This window comes from Lissotriton vulgaris, chromosome 9 (genome assembly GCF_964263255.1).
Source record: "Lissotriton vulgaris chromosome 9, aLisVul1.2, whole genome shotgun sequence".
Taxonomy (NCBI): Eukaryota; Metazoa; Chordata; class Amphibia; order Caudata; family Salamandridae; genus Lissotriton; species Lissotriton vulgaris.
In genome coordinates this window covers 1076154711-1076171526 of record NC_141697.1, presented here as the reverse complement: position 1 = coordinate 1076171526, position 16816 = coordinate 1076154711, and positions in this window count along the sequence as shown.

Genomic DNA, 16816 nt, shown 5'->3' with positions numbered 1-16816 from the left:
AATCGCACTCGCAAAGGGCCGGATTCTCAGAATCCGGCCCTTTGCGAGCCGATTTAGCCTTCATGAATAAGGCTGTTTATGTGTCTTTCACAAACAATTTGTTTCCAGATTCCATGTAACTTGATCTAGGTCTTCATAGCCTAGTGCTCAACTCTAGCTCCAGGGAAGCAGTTCTGAGAGACCAGCTAACATCCACAATGAATTGCGATTCTTCTATTAACATGCCTTGAGACTCTAGATTTCATTAAAGACACGGAGGCTCACATTTTGCAATGGATTTTAATTGCAGATCCAAGCCAGTCCCATCACAATACAAAGGTTCCAATGAGAACACAGAGATAAAGTAAGACATAGCAACCATCAGCCTCTTTTAAATCAGGCGAAAAGAAGATCCAGAAGAATGGAGAGAAATAAAAAGCTGAAGATGAAAATCAACACAGCACCAGGCAGTGATGAAACCTTCGACGTAATTCAATTAGAAGGGTTATCTGAAAAGAAAGGAGACAATGAAAATTGTACCCACATGAACAGAGTAATCACAGAAACAATTTAAGAGAAACAAATTGAACATCTGTAAAATACATGTCAAAGCAAATATAATTGTAATGACATTTCAATGAGAAAAAAAACAAGAGCAAACTAAACATGAGTAATCAGCATAGAAAAGAGACACCCAAAACCATACAGGGAATGGGTTGGGCGGGATAATGTGAGCCTCCGTGTCTTTAATTAAATCTAGATTCTCTAGGCATGTTAATAGGAGAATCGCAATTTCATTACAAGAACAGAGGCTACATTATGCATGTTGGTAGCCTTGTAAAACTACATTAGACATGTATTCAATTGGTTTACAATAATGTCTAGCGAAGGTACTAGCGTTAGACCAGTTAGCAGCTTTAGGTATATCATCCAACTTACCTAACAACTTACCTAACATCCCCAGTGAATTGGTGCTAAAAAGCATTTCTGCCATGGCTTTAACCATGAAAGACAACATGCGCTACTCAGTCTCTTTTGAAAGACTGTGCTGCCGCACTTGAAGCATTATGTGTGGGTTATTCTGTTTGGACTTTCTATCTACCATGGAGCAACCTGACACCTCTCTGATGCCTTGCTGGATACCAAGCAGGTGTTTTAGCTTCAGACACACCTTTTTCTGGCCAATGCAGCAAATGACTTTGGGACAGGTACTCAGAGCAAGTCCATAAGAAGGTATTATTGAAGTTGGCAAATGTTGTCCAACTTTTATGTGACTTTCAACTTGAGGAGACAAAAGCATGCAAGCACCAGAAAGATGTCCAGCCTTTTACAGCACATCAGAAATTTCAGACAGGAGCGTCTCTTATTCATACTCTTCATTTATACATGCAGCAGGCCTCGTTGTCAATAGCAAAACTCTTCATCTGCTTCACAGTTGTCATCTTTCTGTCACTGACTAACAGATGTTTGACAGTATTTCAAAGGAGTACACTATAAAATTTCAACATAGTTTACGAGATTCAAGCAGTATCAAGATATTGATCCAGAGATTTTAATCAGAGCACTGCTCCTAAAGAGTATTTAAGCAGTGGTATAGAAGTTGGAATAATTACACTTGCCAAATGAGATAATGGCACTGGATTCTGCGTAATAGTTTTTCTAATTAAGAAGGAGTAGGAGTGTCAGGTAGTGATAGACATGATAGGTCCGACTATGTATTCTCAAAAAATGAATCCCTGGATAGAGACCAGTCCGAAACTTCTTCCCTTGATGTGAAATAGGGACTTCCAAAAAACATTGGATTTGAAGGAGATCTGGCTGTATGTTCAGGTCCTGAAATTACACCAGACATTTTTACAATTTGCTGTGAGAGGGGCCAGTTATCCATTCCAGCTCCAATAAAAAGGGCTACAATCCTCACCAATTCTGTGGTAGACTTTCTAACTGGTATTTCTTCATGAGCCTGAATAATCAAATGAGCAGCCTTGCAAGCCTTTCAATATCCCTTGAGAGTTGGTAGAGAGATTACAACAAATTATATTTTAGATATCCTGTCTTCTACTTTCACTTGCGTTAGACAATTCATCCCGGAAATTGCAGGTTTCACCTTTGGATTTGGTTTTTGTAGTTTGAGCATTGCAATCTCATGCTTTTGAATCCATCAAAAATGTTGTAATAACATTTCTCTCAGCTGCATCAATTTCACCAGTCACAAGAACTGTTGTGTCCTTATTTTCCCCCTAATTCTGCTTGCCCTGAGCAGGAAGAAGCACATTTTCTATATTTGGAAAAGGATGATGTGCTGTTACTTGGACACATTTAAGTAGTTCGGTATTCCACTTTACATTTGGATTCAACCCAAAAAAGCCATAAGTCAATTTAGGTGGCTTGATTACTTTTGATATTCACGATTCCAATAAACTAGCCTTTGTCCCTCTATCACTTGTAATTCAGGCCACAATAACTAAGGAGTGTGGCCTCCTCTGGTAGAAGATGAATGTAATGTTTTTTGCATCAATTGTGTAGGGCCCCAATCTAAAGGTCCCTCTGTAATTTTCTGTCTCAGTATTGTGTTCAGATTGAAATGGCCTCCGTTTAATTACTTGTTAGCATTGAGTTAATTCATTTCTATGTGTGTTTGTATTGGATATGTGTCTTAAGCAAAATTGTGTCAAAGAGGGTGCTCTTGTTTTCCTAACGAAAACCCTTGGAGGTGTCAATCCAAGATTTTCTGGTCAAAAGAAATTAGGTGGTGCAGTTTGTCCATCACTAAATATGTAAGGCCTAGTTTGAAAAAGAGGGGCTTTCAGGAAATTCCCTCGTTACTCACCGGTCATCGTCTTTAGTCATTGCCTTACTCCTTCTACCTGTAGTCGATTTACACCTTCATCCCCATCTGCTTTCTCGAGTTTGTTCTCGAGCCATGAAGGTCTTTCCATCTTGTTTTACTAAACAGAAAGGTAAAAGGTAAGCAAGGGACAGAATATTAAAGGAGCCTGTCAAAATCAAGTGAAGAGGATTCACACAGAGGAGTGTGCAAAGTGGAAAATAAACAGACAGCCTCTCATACTGGTGTGGGTGTGGAGATAGGTAAGACCCTTAAGCATAAAACGACGTATAACCCAGATTTACCAGCTGCTATCACAAGCCACTCGGACATGAGGGACTAGGTAATAAACTTCCTGTTTGTGGATATGACCATTCAATAGTTAGGCTTTCTTGAACCATACATTTCAGGGTTTATCCTCTTTTAATTGTTAAAGAAAAAAATCTCTAAATGCATAATTTTATGGAACAAGTTTGAATGTATTATTTGTGCTGCACCCATCAACACGTATGTCTGTATTTTTACTGTAAATCCCAGCTCCCTTGAGTTTATCTGTGCTACAGGAGCTCTCAACAGAATATCTTTGTCTACATAATGCTCTATGCCAGGCATGACTTCTCCGTGGCAATCTTGTAAAACTATAAGTGCTTGTTGCAGTGTGGTTTGCTAGGCATAGCATGCTACATCAGAAAAACAGACATCAAACCACTGTAGTCCACAGCTTTTTTTCTACTTCTAACTGTAGATCTTCTAAAAGCCTTGACTTTTGATTGAATGTACTAATTGTTCATATGTATGAGTGCCATTTATGACTATGTATCTTAAAGTTTCAGAAGAATTATGCTTAAGTTAGTGAAGCTATTTTTCATCATGCTTTAATGAGGATAATGTAATACTTGAAATCATATCAGTCTCATTCTTTCACACTCATTATGATATTACCCATTCAAAGAATTTATAGTTCTGAAATGACAAACTTGGAGTATCTATTTTTGTAACTCTTGTTATGTATTAAGCTTTGAAAATTGCTTACTTTTATGTAGAAAAATAAATTACTGTTTCATGTGACAAATTTGCCTCAAGTGGTCAAGTCAATTAGAAAAGACAAATTGGCAACTGAAATTCAATTATGTATCAGTTATGTATGCCTGTGTTTGTCATCTTTTAATCTCAGGAACCTTGTTATTGTATTGGCGGCTAGAACTCTATAGTGAAGACTATGTGCCTGACTATGAATGTGGCGGGCAGGGTTACTACGTCACAAATGTAACGGATATCTTGTCCGCCATATTACTATTCCATTATATCCTATGGAACTTGTAATATGACGTACAGGATATCCATCATGTTTTTGATGGAGTATCCCATCCGCCAAACTCGTAATCAGGCCATATGTTATGTTATTTTATGTTATGTTAGGCGTATTTGAATAGTAAATACCTCACCCGGGAGGGTATCCTGACATAACATATTGATGTAATGTTTAAGGAGTTGAGCGGTTCTCTTCCTCTCCTTGTGGTGTTCAAATATATGTTTGTCCTTATTTGAAAATTGTACTATGGCACACCAATAACTTAATCTACTTTAGTTGCACTATTCCTTTAAGATGATAGTAAATTATTAGTTATATTAATGATTGCCTACATTAATTAAGCAAACATCTAGTTTCCCTTGTGTAATCTGGTGCTTCTGAAAGTCCTACCTTTGAAAAACTTCCAACTTGATCATGCATGTATTTATTCCACCTGAGCTCTAGACAACCCAATATTACAGTCTTATTCCATATCCACTGAAATCAAACAGTGCCCATACACACCATTGCGCATTTTATTTTGAGCAGTCCTTTTTAGAATTATGCTTTCTATCCCCATAACCCATCTTTTGAGTCTAATTACAATCTTCACATCCATCATGAGGAGTCACAGCAACCTGCACTCTGGAAAGTCCCTTTCTGAGTCCATTTCTGCTTTGAGGAGTCACATTGAAATCTCCTATCCATGGTAGACCCATTATAAAATCAACTCAAATCTGTAGCGCATTGTACATGCCATCATTACCTTCTGTTGTTAGACAAACTGTTCCCTCAGTCTAGCAGAAGCAGTTATCACATGTTTTTCCCACCACCTGCCCCTACAAAGTTGGGCTAATCACCAAACACAGACCTCAGCACAGACAAAAAGTACCACAGGATGCACCAAAGCTTCCCTGATCAGTCTCCCCTCCTTCCAGCCAGTTGGAGGCCCTATTTGCATCCAACACCCTTAGCAAAGCCGGTGCTCGGGCGTCGGGGTGAATGAAGACAGGGATTTTACACTGTGGGGTCTAGAAGGGCCTGGAGCTTAAACCCCTGTCCCTTCAACAGTCTCTGGCACTTGCTAGGCATCACCACGCACTCTACACTTAACATCCCCATACTCACACCCATATTCAGACAGCATAAATACACTACACACATGTAGCACAACTCACCATATTTGACTAATCTCCACTCAACCTCAAATTACAAAACACACTCTCCAAGGCATGCTCATTAATGCACATTCTAAAGTACTTCGTGGTAAGGGCATCAAAGGCCTCATATTTCACAGCCTTTAATCACACTTCATCACAGAAACATTGCCTACTGCACATCCTCACACATCCTAGATTTTCTTGTGCCAACAGGCTGCAGCATTCAGTGTGCAGACCACTCTCCTAAGATGGGGGAAGCTTTGAGTTCATCAGCAAATTATCCTTGTCCTACATTCTAGATAAAGAAACAATTCGAAGTAAAGGATCTCCTCACATGTCACTTCCGACTGTTTGCAAGATGGGCATCTGCCTTCCACACACTCTTTGGGTAGAATATCTAACCAACCCCGTTATCCTGCTTCATGGTCAATCAATGCAGCAAGGCCAACAAAATGGGAACAACAAACCTTCTCCTTCGAGAATGTATCAATTATAAACCTTCAACATGAACTTTGCTCCTGCGCCATTACCACCACCATGGTACAACTATCTTTCTCAACAAATTCAACATATGCCTAGAAAGCCACGTCAGCCTCTAGGCCCCAGTGAAAACACAGAATTGAAAATCGAATCTATTGGCAACCTGGTGTTCTGATGGCCATGCTAACAACAAGCCCATCATTTGTGAACAGGAAAGATAATAGGAAAAACAGATCATCTTATGGCCTCATTATTAAATTTCCTCATTCAGTTTACAGAAAACCCATCAAGATGATTAAGCACTGTGCTAATCCTCGTCCACACCCACATTTGCCACATTTCACCAACATGTGCACATTTATTTACCTTTTCTTCAGTGACAAAATACATATAATCCCCCACCACCTATCCAGACTCACATCATCCTAGAATACTTACTCCTCAGCCTCCTCTTTAACACAGACCTCTCTGACATCATAAACTCCCTCAAAGGTGACTCCAACAATTAGGCCCCACTGGTAGAGCTCAATTATCTCTACTTGCCATGATCGAATTCCTCCTTTCTCAAGGGGTCATTCAAAAGCCCTCAATACTAGGCTAGATCGTCTCACTGCCAAAGAAACCAATACTAAACCTTTCCATCTATTTGCTCATCAGCCATCTATTTGTCATCATCACAGGAAATTGAAAAAGCTGTCTCCTCCCTCACCACCTTCATGATCACCAATCACACTTCACATCATGCTTCAAATCTGACTCAGCTACCCTACCAATAGTGGACAATGGAACCCTGACCACAAACATTCATGATCCCTTCTAATACTTTGGATGGTGTGGTACCAGAATATTGTAGTCAGAATAACGTCTGAGATAATTACTGTGCCCCAAAAATCGTTTTTCGAAATGTCACTCCATTCAAGTTAACAATGGCAAATCCACACCCGGGGAATGATCTTTTAAAAAAAAAAATATTTAGGACACAAGTTTTTTCTCAGATAACATTTCTTACTATAATATTCTGGCATACAACTCTTTAGGACCCCTCTGCTGCCTTCAACACCATTGAGCTTCCCACCTTCATTTACACTCTCTTGTTGGAATTGGAATTCACTGGCAATGCCCTCCATGCAGTCCTCCTGCCCATCCAAACAACATCATTTCAGATATGTTGGTATCTCAAGATCCCAGTAACTCCCTGTCACTTGCAGAGTACCCCAGGGCTCCATCCTTTCCCACGTCCTCTCCATTCTCTGCATGGAGTCCCTTGGAACCAACTCATCAATATCAACAGCACAATTCACTAATACACCACCTGCAGATATGCTACTTGAAAGTCACTCTTACAAGACAGCTTTCCTCCTACTTGCGGGAAAAATTTAGTGAACAACTATCAACGATTTACCCACAATGTTGACCCTTCTCTCAAGAAAGAGATCATCAAGAAAAAAAAAAAAAGGTGTCCGTGTAGCATCAGTCTGTACTATAAAAAGTCAAAACATGTCTCTCTGAAAGCAGCTCCCTAACATCCATCCAAGCCCGAGTACTCTTGAAGCAGGATGGTGGCAACAACTTGCTCCATGATCTCCCAGGCACCACAATGGCCCACATGGAAGACATTCCACATGTCACAGAATCAATAACAGGAAGAAACTTAATTACTTCATCACTACCCTGATGGAACTCTACTGGCTCCCCTTGCATGCCCGGATTACCTGCAAAACCAGCTGTAACGTTTACACAGTGTTTGCGACAGTGAACCCTCTACCTGGATGACTAACTATCCGTCTCTGGTGTATCTTGACATACTTGTAACAAGGACACCACCAGATTGGAGATGAAGAAACGTAAGAAATAAAAAAAGGAAACAGGATTTCTCTTTCAACGCGCCTAGAATTTGCAACATCTCAGTAACCACCAGGATGGCCTCAACTATCCTCCAGTACAGGAAAAATCAGAGGCTCATCTCTTCCTAGAACACAACATCTTGACATCCAAGTATCTTTACGATAACATTAGCCCTCCTTCCCACACTCTATTAACAAATGTGAATCGTAATGGCCACTGACCTTGTATAGCACTCCATTACCTTTAGGTAGGTTTGGACTACACAAATATGCAAATACGTGCAAACATAATTGCAGCCCTTCCTCCATCTTATATAAATCTATTTCACTTACAGACTGTAAAACCAAATTTAGATTTTAATTCACGTTTTCCAGTACTTTCTAACTCAACCCCTAGCCAATATCACAGGAGAAATGAACAACAAATACTGAGACCAATCACAGGAGCCTACTGGACATCTTGCAGAGCTATCAACATTGTAGTTGTTAAAAATGGGGGTCTTTAGTTGCCAGAAGTAGGCACATTTGTCCAAGTAGGTCCCCTTGCTTCTAATCAGGGTAAGGGAGTTACACACTTTAGATAACCCCTGCTCACCCCCTTGGTAGCTTGGCACGAGGAGACAGACTTATCCCAAAGGCAATGTGTTAAGTATTTACTCTCGAAACACACAGTAAAACACCACAAATGGACACCACACAAGTTAGAAAAATAAAGTATCTTTATCTAAACCAAACAAGATGAAAACAACAAAAATTCAACATACATGTATCAAAGTATGTCCTTAGGAGCAGTTATTTCTAAAACAGCACTTGTAAAAACAAACAGCTCCAACTGGGGCTATTACGATGTTGTGACAAGCATAAATTCAAATTACAAGATATGCGGTGTCAGGCATGGAGTCACATGGACCGCCAAACAACTTTACCTTGGGAAGCAAAGTCTATGGATGAGGCATTGCGCCGTGGAGGTGAGCTGTCAGTGCCGAGGTCAATGCTGGTTTCCTGGTTGCCACAGGGGAGGCGAGGTGTTGAGTTTGTGAGGAGGCGCAGCGTCAGATCCAAGACAGGGGAAGTTAGGCGGCAGGGACGATGAGGCGTCCGTCCTGGTGAGGCAATGCAAAGTCGAAGAGTTTGTGAAGTCACTCTCGCCGGTTATCGGCTAACAAGATGCTGGTGTTGGCAGTGATAGAGTTGGTGCGAGCGCTGGCATCCGGAAGGCCGACAACTGCAGGCATCGGCAAGCGTCGAAAGGCGTGAAGGCTGCGTTGCAGGTGGTGTGGTGCATTGTCCACTTCACTCTGGCCTCAGTGCAGGTCGCGGCATCACTGGCAGTGGCGCTGGCCGAATCGGAGTTGGGTTTTTTCCTCTCCTTGGCAGAAGCAGCATCTGCAAGCCAAAACAGCAAAACACATTCAGCAAAGGGGCAGTACTCCTCCTTCCAGCTATACTGCTCTTCTCGTTGGCAGAGGTTCCTCTTTAGTCCTGAAGTGATCTATTGCTCTGGAGTTTAAGGTCCAATACTTATACCCCTTTTTCTCTTTGTTCGTGAGCCTCTGAGCCCAGTCCAAACCAGTTTTGTCCTCTATGGTGCAGCATCGGCAAAGGAGGTGGAGACAGCAGTGCGCAGAGGAGACGCTGCCTATTAAGTTGCTATGAGTCACCCAGGAATGGCAGGACACACCTCAACCCCCATTGTGTCTGTCTACAGTGAATGCACATCCCCAATCCCTGTCACTCCCAAACCAGACAGTCAATACACAAAACAGCACAGGCACACAGAATGGTTAAATAAGAAAATACCTATTTTCTAAAAGTGGCATTTTAAAAGCCATCTTCCTAAAAAGATGTGTTATTAAATTCCAACTTGAGAGAGCCTAAATTCCATTTCTCTATCTTGTACCATTGGAAAGTTATCTTTGTAATATGTTTCAAAGCAACCCCCTTTCAATAGTGAAAAATGAAATACTCAGTATTTCAGTATTAGGACATGTCACACGCACCAGTACATGTAATACCTTTCACATATACTGCACCCAGCCCATGGGGGTACCTTGGACCTACTTGAGGGGTGACTTACATGTAAGAAAAGGGAAGATTAGGGCCTGGAAAGGAGGTGCAGTTGCCAGGTCGACATGGCAGTTTAAAACAGTGTGCGAAGACACTGCAGTGGCAGATCTGAGATACATTTACAGGACTACTCAAATAGGTGGCATAATCAGTGCTGCAGACCCAGGCCGTGGCACACTCAGAGCACTTGACTAGGGATGTACCAGTAAATCAATTACGCCACTCATGGATAACCAATTACAACTACAATTTGTACAGGGAGCACTTACAATTTGACAATGATCAGCAGCGGCAAAATGCCCAAAGCATCTAAGCCAGCGAAATGAAATCCAGTATACCGATCCAGAGATCCAAGACTAACAAATTTCCATTACCTGGGCCCAATTCATTACCCAACAATCCCCTTCACGCTGGGTGAGTGAAGTACCAAACTTACGAATTTCCAATTAGTATATCATCCTCGGATACACTTTGTGGCGATGCAATCTTTATTTATGTAATTAAGGTTTGGCAAACTAATCCCTGGAACCAGTAATGCTCATTATAAACCAAATTCAATATCTCTAACAAAGACAAACTCACTGGTATATTTGTAATGCTTTATCTAAAATAATGTGATTGCTCATCAAATACAATACAGTTTGAATCATTGAAGAAACAATAAATGAGAAATAATAAAGACACATCTCAACATCAATGTAAGGAGTGAGTGGATAGGCATGGAGACAAAAGATTAGAGACAAAAGACATTTGCAAAATGAGTATGCAAATTCATAAGATTATACTAACACTCAAGGAATTTTGGAAAACTACTCGCTGGCCATGAGAGCAGCAAGGCCCCTCAAGAAGAATTGAAGAGCAAAGAATGAGTCAGGTATCAGAAAACAGGAAACAGCCAGCCCAAATAGTAGACATCAATGCAGCCCTCTCCTCTCGCACAGAAGGAAAACATGCAACACCTAAACCTCTCCCGCCGAGTACCTAATATTATACCCAAAAACCCCAAAAGGCCAACCCACATTGTATCATAACACACAATTTCTCTTCATTCTATTGGTTAAGGAAGAGGGTGTACTGTCACACCACTCTTGTCATGACGCTTCTGTAAAACTGTCCATTGTCCTCTTTACTCATTTTATCAACTTCCAGCCCAGGAAATACAAATTCGAGCTACTGTCAAAGTACACATTTCCTCCATCTCGGTCATGTAACAACTTTTGTGCCTAGATTGCTCATTTGTCCCTCTCTCTAATGAAGTGTTCCGCTTACAAAGATTATTTTGGTTCTCCACGCAAACTTTGGTAGGCACACAGGACCCATGAAGGACGAACAGCTTTCCACCTTCCCTTTCTCGCTCAGATTTAATCTGCATTCATTTTCTAAAATGACTCTTGGGCCTTTTCTATAGAGCAGAAAACCATGTTTCTACGGAAAACAAACACATTCATTATTAATCACTTATAATACTCTACCATAACGTACCCACCCTATGTTATGCATTTGCCCATGCACATCCCAGATTAAGGTTATTTCCATCACATATTAGTATAGAACAATCAAGCAGCATTAGTCCCTTTTTCCATTAGTCTTAAGCATTTGCAGCCTACTCCAGCATTTTAGTTTTTGTTGGCTCAGTTTTCACTTTCCCTTATGTTAGCTTTTTTCGCATCTACTTTGCACATCCCACAATTAATGATTTCACACTTTGGGAGTTTAATCCAAGAAGGTTTTATTTCGCGAAAACCCTGCTCCATCAGTACCATTAGAAATGCAGGAGGTAGAGGCAAAAAATCTGGGGAAACCATGTAAAGGAGGCCAAGTTTAAAAGTAGTCTTCTTTGAAAACCATGAATATTGGAATTAGATCTCAAATTACATTTTGGGATGTTCAACACATAAACCTGCAAGATTAGAAGGTGGGTCCAGTAATTGTGGCTGGACTGAAACCGAATTATATCTCTTTGTTGGTATGTCGAGCTCAGAAGGGCTTCAGAGAAGGAATACCAATGTGAATTTAAAGATCGTAGCAATTGAGAGGTTATTTTGAGTTCCAGAATAGCCCCGGCAATACAGCGTTTGTGAACCAGAGCATGAAGCTTAAATTGATTCGTCTTCATGGTTGAAGCCTGATCTGTCAAACCAAGTCGATATTTTGAAGTGTCACCAAGTATAGAATCCTTCTGGATGAAAGTCCATCTGAAGATGTATTGCAGTAGTTGATGCAGTTTGAGAAGGTTGACATGCAGAGCAAATAACAAATTGTCTTTAGTAAGGCTGAAACCATTTTGACAAGCAAGGAAAGTTATGTTTGGTCTGTTAAACATTACAAGCAAACAACGGCACCTCAATTTTTACAGTGGATAAACTTCCACTGCCAAATCAACACCGGGCAATCGAAATCTGGCTGCACACCGGATATCCACTTACCTCTCCTAAAGTTTCACCTCCAGACAAGGCTGTCAAAATCTCAGTCCTCTCTCCTGCATTTCTTCGTCTTACTACCTGTGCAATCCTTCCTCCACCCCCCTATGGACACTTCAATTCCACTTCTGTCCTGGACAGTCACTCTCCACCCCAATTGCAACACTCCCATCTCTGGTCATCAAGGAGCAGTCATTACTTGGGCAGTCTTATTTCACCTGCATTTACTTTATTGTAAAAGGACCATTCTGCCCAGGTTCAATCGTTGACTTTATTTAACTTTGTTCAAAATATAAATTCTCTTTTTCTAAAAAGTAATCCTCTACATTGACGTGTCACTGTCCATGTGTTTCAAATTTCGACAAAGAAAGGTATTGAGGGAGCTCACTTTTAAAAAGACAAAATATGTAAAATGTCAAAACAGACAATGTATTTGGTATTGGGTGGAAATGTGATTTTACATGATTTGTGTGATCTGAATTTTCATTTATTGGCAATGTGTTATACACGAAACTGATGCTAGGAACGGCTCATACATCAATCACACCACAATATTCACCGATGGCATTCTCCGCCACACATCCTATTACACGGATGTGTTGAAGCATGGCATGTCTGTGCCTCTGTTTGAAGTATAGATTTAGGCCCAAATCTATCAATACTTGGCGTAGGGCAATGCAGCAAGACAGCTTGCTGCGCTGCGTCAAATGGAGAGGCCACTCTTGCGCCAAATTGACTAACATATGGCGTATTCCTGCTCTCTCTCTGCACTGGCGCACTTGAGTCAGCCAAGGCCGAGCACAGGCACACTGGCGCCATGGTGCAAGGGTGCCTATTTACACTCAAGGGCACCTTCCTGCATAAATAAAGCTATTTCTCCTCATTGTGCTTCTATCGGGAAGGCGTACAATTTCGATATACTCCCAGGTTTGCTTGTCTTGGTAAACCTGGAGGAATGATCCAAAATACATGGAACAGCCACTCTCCACGCATGTAATGCCTTCCCGGCGCAGGGTAACACAAGGCGGTGACTTGCACTGCCTTGCATTACTCCAGATTTCCAAGGCACGCAGGGCCATACAAGGTGGCTTTGGGTGGCTTGTTAAAGCTGATTTATGGGTTTCGTTGAGCTTGCGTGATGCAAGGGCAATGCAATCCTTGGATAAATCTGGATCTTATTGTCTTAACGCACTTTAAATGTTACTACCATGGCCAAAGAACATAATATGGCAGTGGTTAAATCAGATATACAACATGCCATCACAAACATCTGTGCATTATTAAATGCATGCTACATGATCCCACATCAAATAAGTACATATCGCCTCTAATACAGATTAGACTTTTTCACATTCTATAGAAACTAGTCTCAATTCATTTTCAAACCTAGCACAGTTACTGATTGTAACACATGACTTGACCTAATTAAATAAACCAGTTCCTCGATACCTACGTATCCCTTTCCTATCTACAAGTACTTACTAGTTGCTGGTATGTCTACACTTCCAGAAAGAGCCTGGGCGCTTTGCTTTTCGACGTATTCCTCCATCCCATCCTGTTTTTTTATGTCTCTGCAGTTCTGACTGTTCACCCAGAGATGGATTTTGCTCTTTTCTGGCTGGAATTGGGGTCTTGGCTCGGATTAGCTTGGTGTTCTTATTATATATGTATCAGTCTGCAATGGGCCAGCAAGGACACTTTTGAGGGCTTCGCTTTCATTGTTTAGGGGAGCTTGTAATGGGGGGGTAGCTGCCTTTTCACGAGTATTTACTGGAAGCGTTTTCTTTCATACATTACATGTTTTGTTTCAATATGACATTAACACATGTGCATGCACGTTATTTCTAGAGAAAATATGTGCATTCACAGTTCGATTGACCAGAGCTAATGTAGGCCTGCATTTAAAAATGGCTAATAATGGTTGCCATCTTCCTTTGCTACACTTGAATATTCTATTTTTAGGTGAATCTAGCTGGGCAGAGGAGAGAGGGACGTCCTGGTTCTAACTTAGGAGGGCGGGGTTTCTAACACAAGTAGTACGTTTGGGAAGAGTTATTTCAGATGTGTGGGCCAAGAAGAATTACTCTTTTCTTGCTTTTTCTGAAGCCCTTTGTCTTCTTGCCGGACGATGAAACATAAGGAAGGTTGCTATTCTGAACCAAGGGAACACAGCTATCGATTTTCCAGAAGACCAACTGAGTCTCCTTCCTCACAGGCCATCCAGCTTGCCATTCCATGACTGACAATGAAGTTGCAGAAGGTCTTTCCAAAAATGTTCTCAAGTCTGATAAGCTTGAATATTGAAGTGCCAAGCCAGAACTTAGAGGCAGGCGCAATGCTGAGAAAGGAATGCTTTGTCACTTCTAGCAATACTATCAGCACGTGCTCCATTCTTCATCTTCATCTGGCCATCAAGGAGGTATCATAATTGCATGACAAGACTTGGACAAACCCTCAGGGCCCACAGTTCGGCTAAATGACGTGGTATGATTCATCTTTTTTCCTGTGAACTCTTGCCTGGTCCTCGGAGATGACCTCCCCTACACCTCACTGTCCTCTTCCGTACACCTGACCTTCATCCCCACTCCCACCACCCCCCTTCTACTTTCCCTTATCTTTTTCCCTTTTTTTGTTCCTTCCTATCCACTTGGTCTTAGTGAGGAGGCTTGCTGTTTCAGGTCAATCAATTAATCAGTAGATTTGTAGAGCTCTACCTGTCAGACGTGAGGGTATTCATGTTTTGGCAGGGTCCAGTTCATTAGCTGAATAGCTAGGTCTTCAGGGACCTTTGGAACTCTGGAGCAGATGGGGCGGTCCGTAGATGAAAGGGTAGCTCGTTCCATGTCTCCTCTTTCTGGTGGGCTGAACCAGTTCAGGCAGTGGTTCAAGTATTCAGGTCCACAGTTGTATAGGGCCTTGTATGCATGGGTAAGGAGCTTTAACTTGCATCTTTTCTGTACAGGGAAGCAGTGGGGTTCACTAAAGGTAGGTGGTTATGTAGGTTTGTCTAGGGAGATCCAGAACGAGTCTGGCTGCAATGTCCTGTACTGTCTGTAGTCATCGGAGGAGGTGAGCTGCAATCCTTGCAAAGAGAGCATTGCCGTAGTCCAGTCGGCTGAAGATGAAGGCCTGGGTGATTGGACATAACAATTGTTTCTGGCCATTTCACTCTATGAATACATGATGTACGTATATTGCTTTTGCTTATACTAGTTTGATCATCTCATTCCAGGTCATTATGGACACAGTGTTCAGTCGTGTACTTTACACCTACAAATCTTTGTTGTCAAAAGTTGAATAGTAGGGAAACACAACAACAATGCCCAGAATGCATCAGGCTGTCACACAAAAATGTAGGACTCAAACAGTGTCTGTAATGACCTGACGGTAGATAGCCATTGTAGCCTTACTTAAATCCATTAATAAAAAAAGAGTGTAAAAAAATGTTCTGTGTGGAGGAAGTAGAAATTGAGGCTTCTGCCTCACCTCAAATAGATTCTATGATGTAACCTTTACCAGGTAGGAATTCAATAGTGTGTAAAGAAGCTATGCCAGTGTTTCCTACCAACAAGTAGGTGTACAGAATAGTAGAACAAGTGTTATGCTAACCTGAACCAGGACCTGCACACTCCCTCTTGATGGTAATTCAGAGTTTGATCGTCTAAGCCTGTTTCAAAAATCAACTCCCATTGTGGTTCCACTGATGGCTGATATTACTTTTGAGTGCAGCCGAAGTGCAGCGGGATTACATCTTGTTGAGGAGCATCAGTGACTGCACGGCATTTGTTGTGGACAAGTGATTGGTCACTCGTCAGTTCAAAAAAGCTTAACATTGCTTGTGTTATTTTATTTTTATTTTATTTATAAAGTTTTATATAGCGCGAACAAGATCCCGAGGGATATCAGAGCGCTTTACAATAAGTTGGTGGAGAGGACAAAATGAAATATACACAGCAATTGTGGAAAGAAAGAAGGAAAAAAAACAATGATAAACAGTAAATAATGGTGCACATAGAAGGTAAAATATTAAGCAGATACTATGGTCCATGACTGTTAGTTGTGCTATGGAGCTAGGAACCAAGAGATAGCCACCTTAGGAGTACCACAACCCCTTATGGTAGGAATTTGCTCATTAAGAATCTCTTGGCTTCCAGTTTGAAAGCCGTCGTCGAGGTAAGTCTGCGTAAATCCGGAGGAAGAGAGTTCCATATTTTAGGGGCAGCACAAGAGAAGGCTCAGTGACATGTTCTTTTATTGCTAAGAATGATAGGTTTCAGGAGGAGAGTAGTGTTCCTTCTGGAAGCCCTCACTCCGCAGGATAATTCAAGTTTTTGTGCTAGATAAGTGGGAGTATTGTAGTGTAGGGTTTTGTGCGTCAGGATTGCAATCTTTAGCTGGATTCATGCTTCAAAGGGTAGACAGTTGAGAGATTTAAGGACTGGGGAGATGTGTTCATTTCGTTTGGAACCTGTAATAAATAAATAAATAATAATAATAAATAAATAAATAAACAATAAATAAATAAATAATCCACATTTGTAAAGCGCACACTCACCCGTAAGGGTCTCTAGGCGCTGGGGGCCGTCGGGAAGATTAAGCAAGCTATTGCCCAGAGTCACATGGTGCTGGGCTAATCTGCCGCCGGTGCCGGGGATCGAACCGTGATCCCCAGATTCCGGAGTCAGTCGCCCTAGCCGTGAGTTCAGGGAGGCCTAAAGTGGAGCCAAGGCGTATTTAGGAAGGCCACA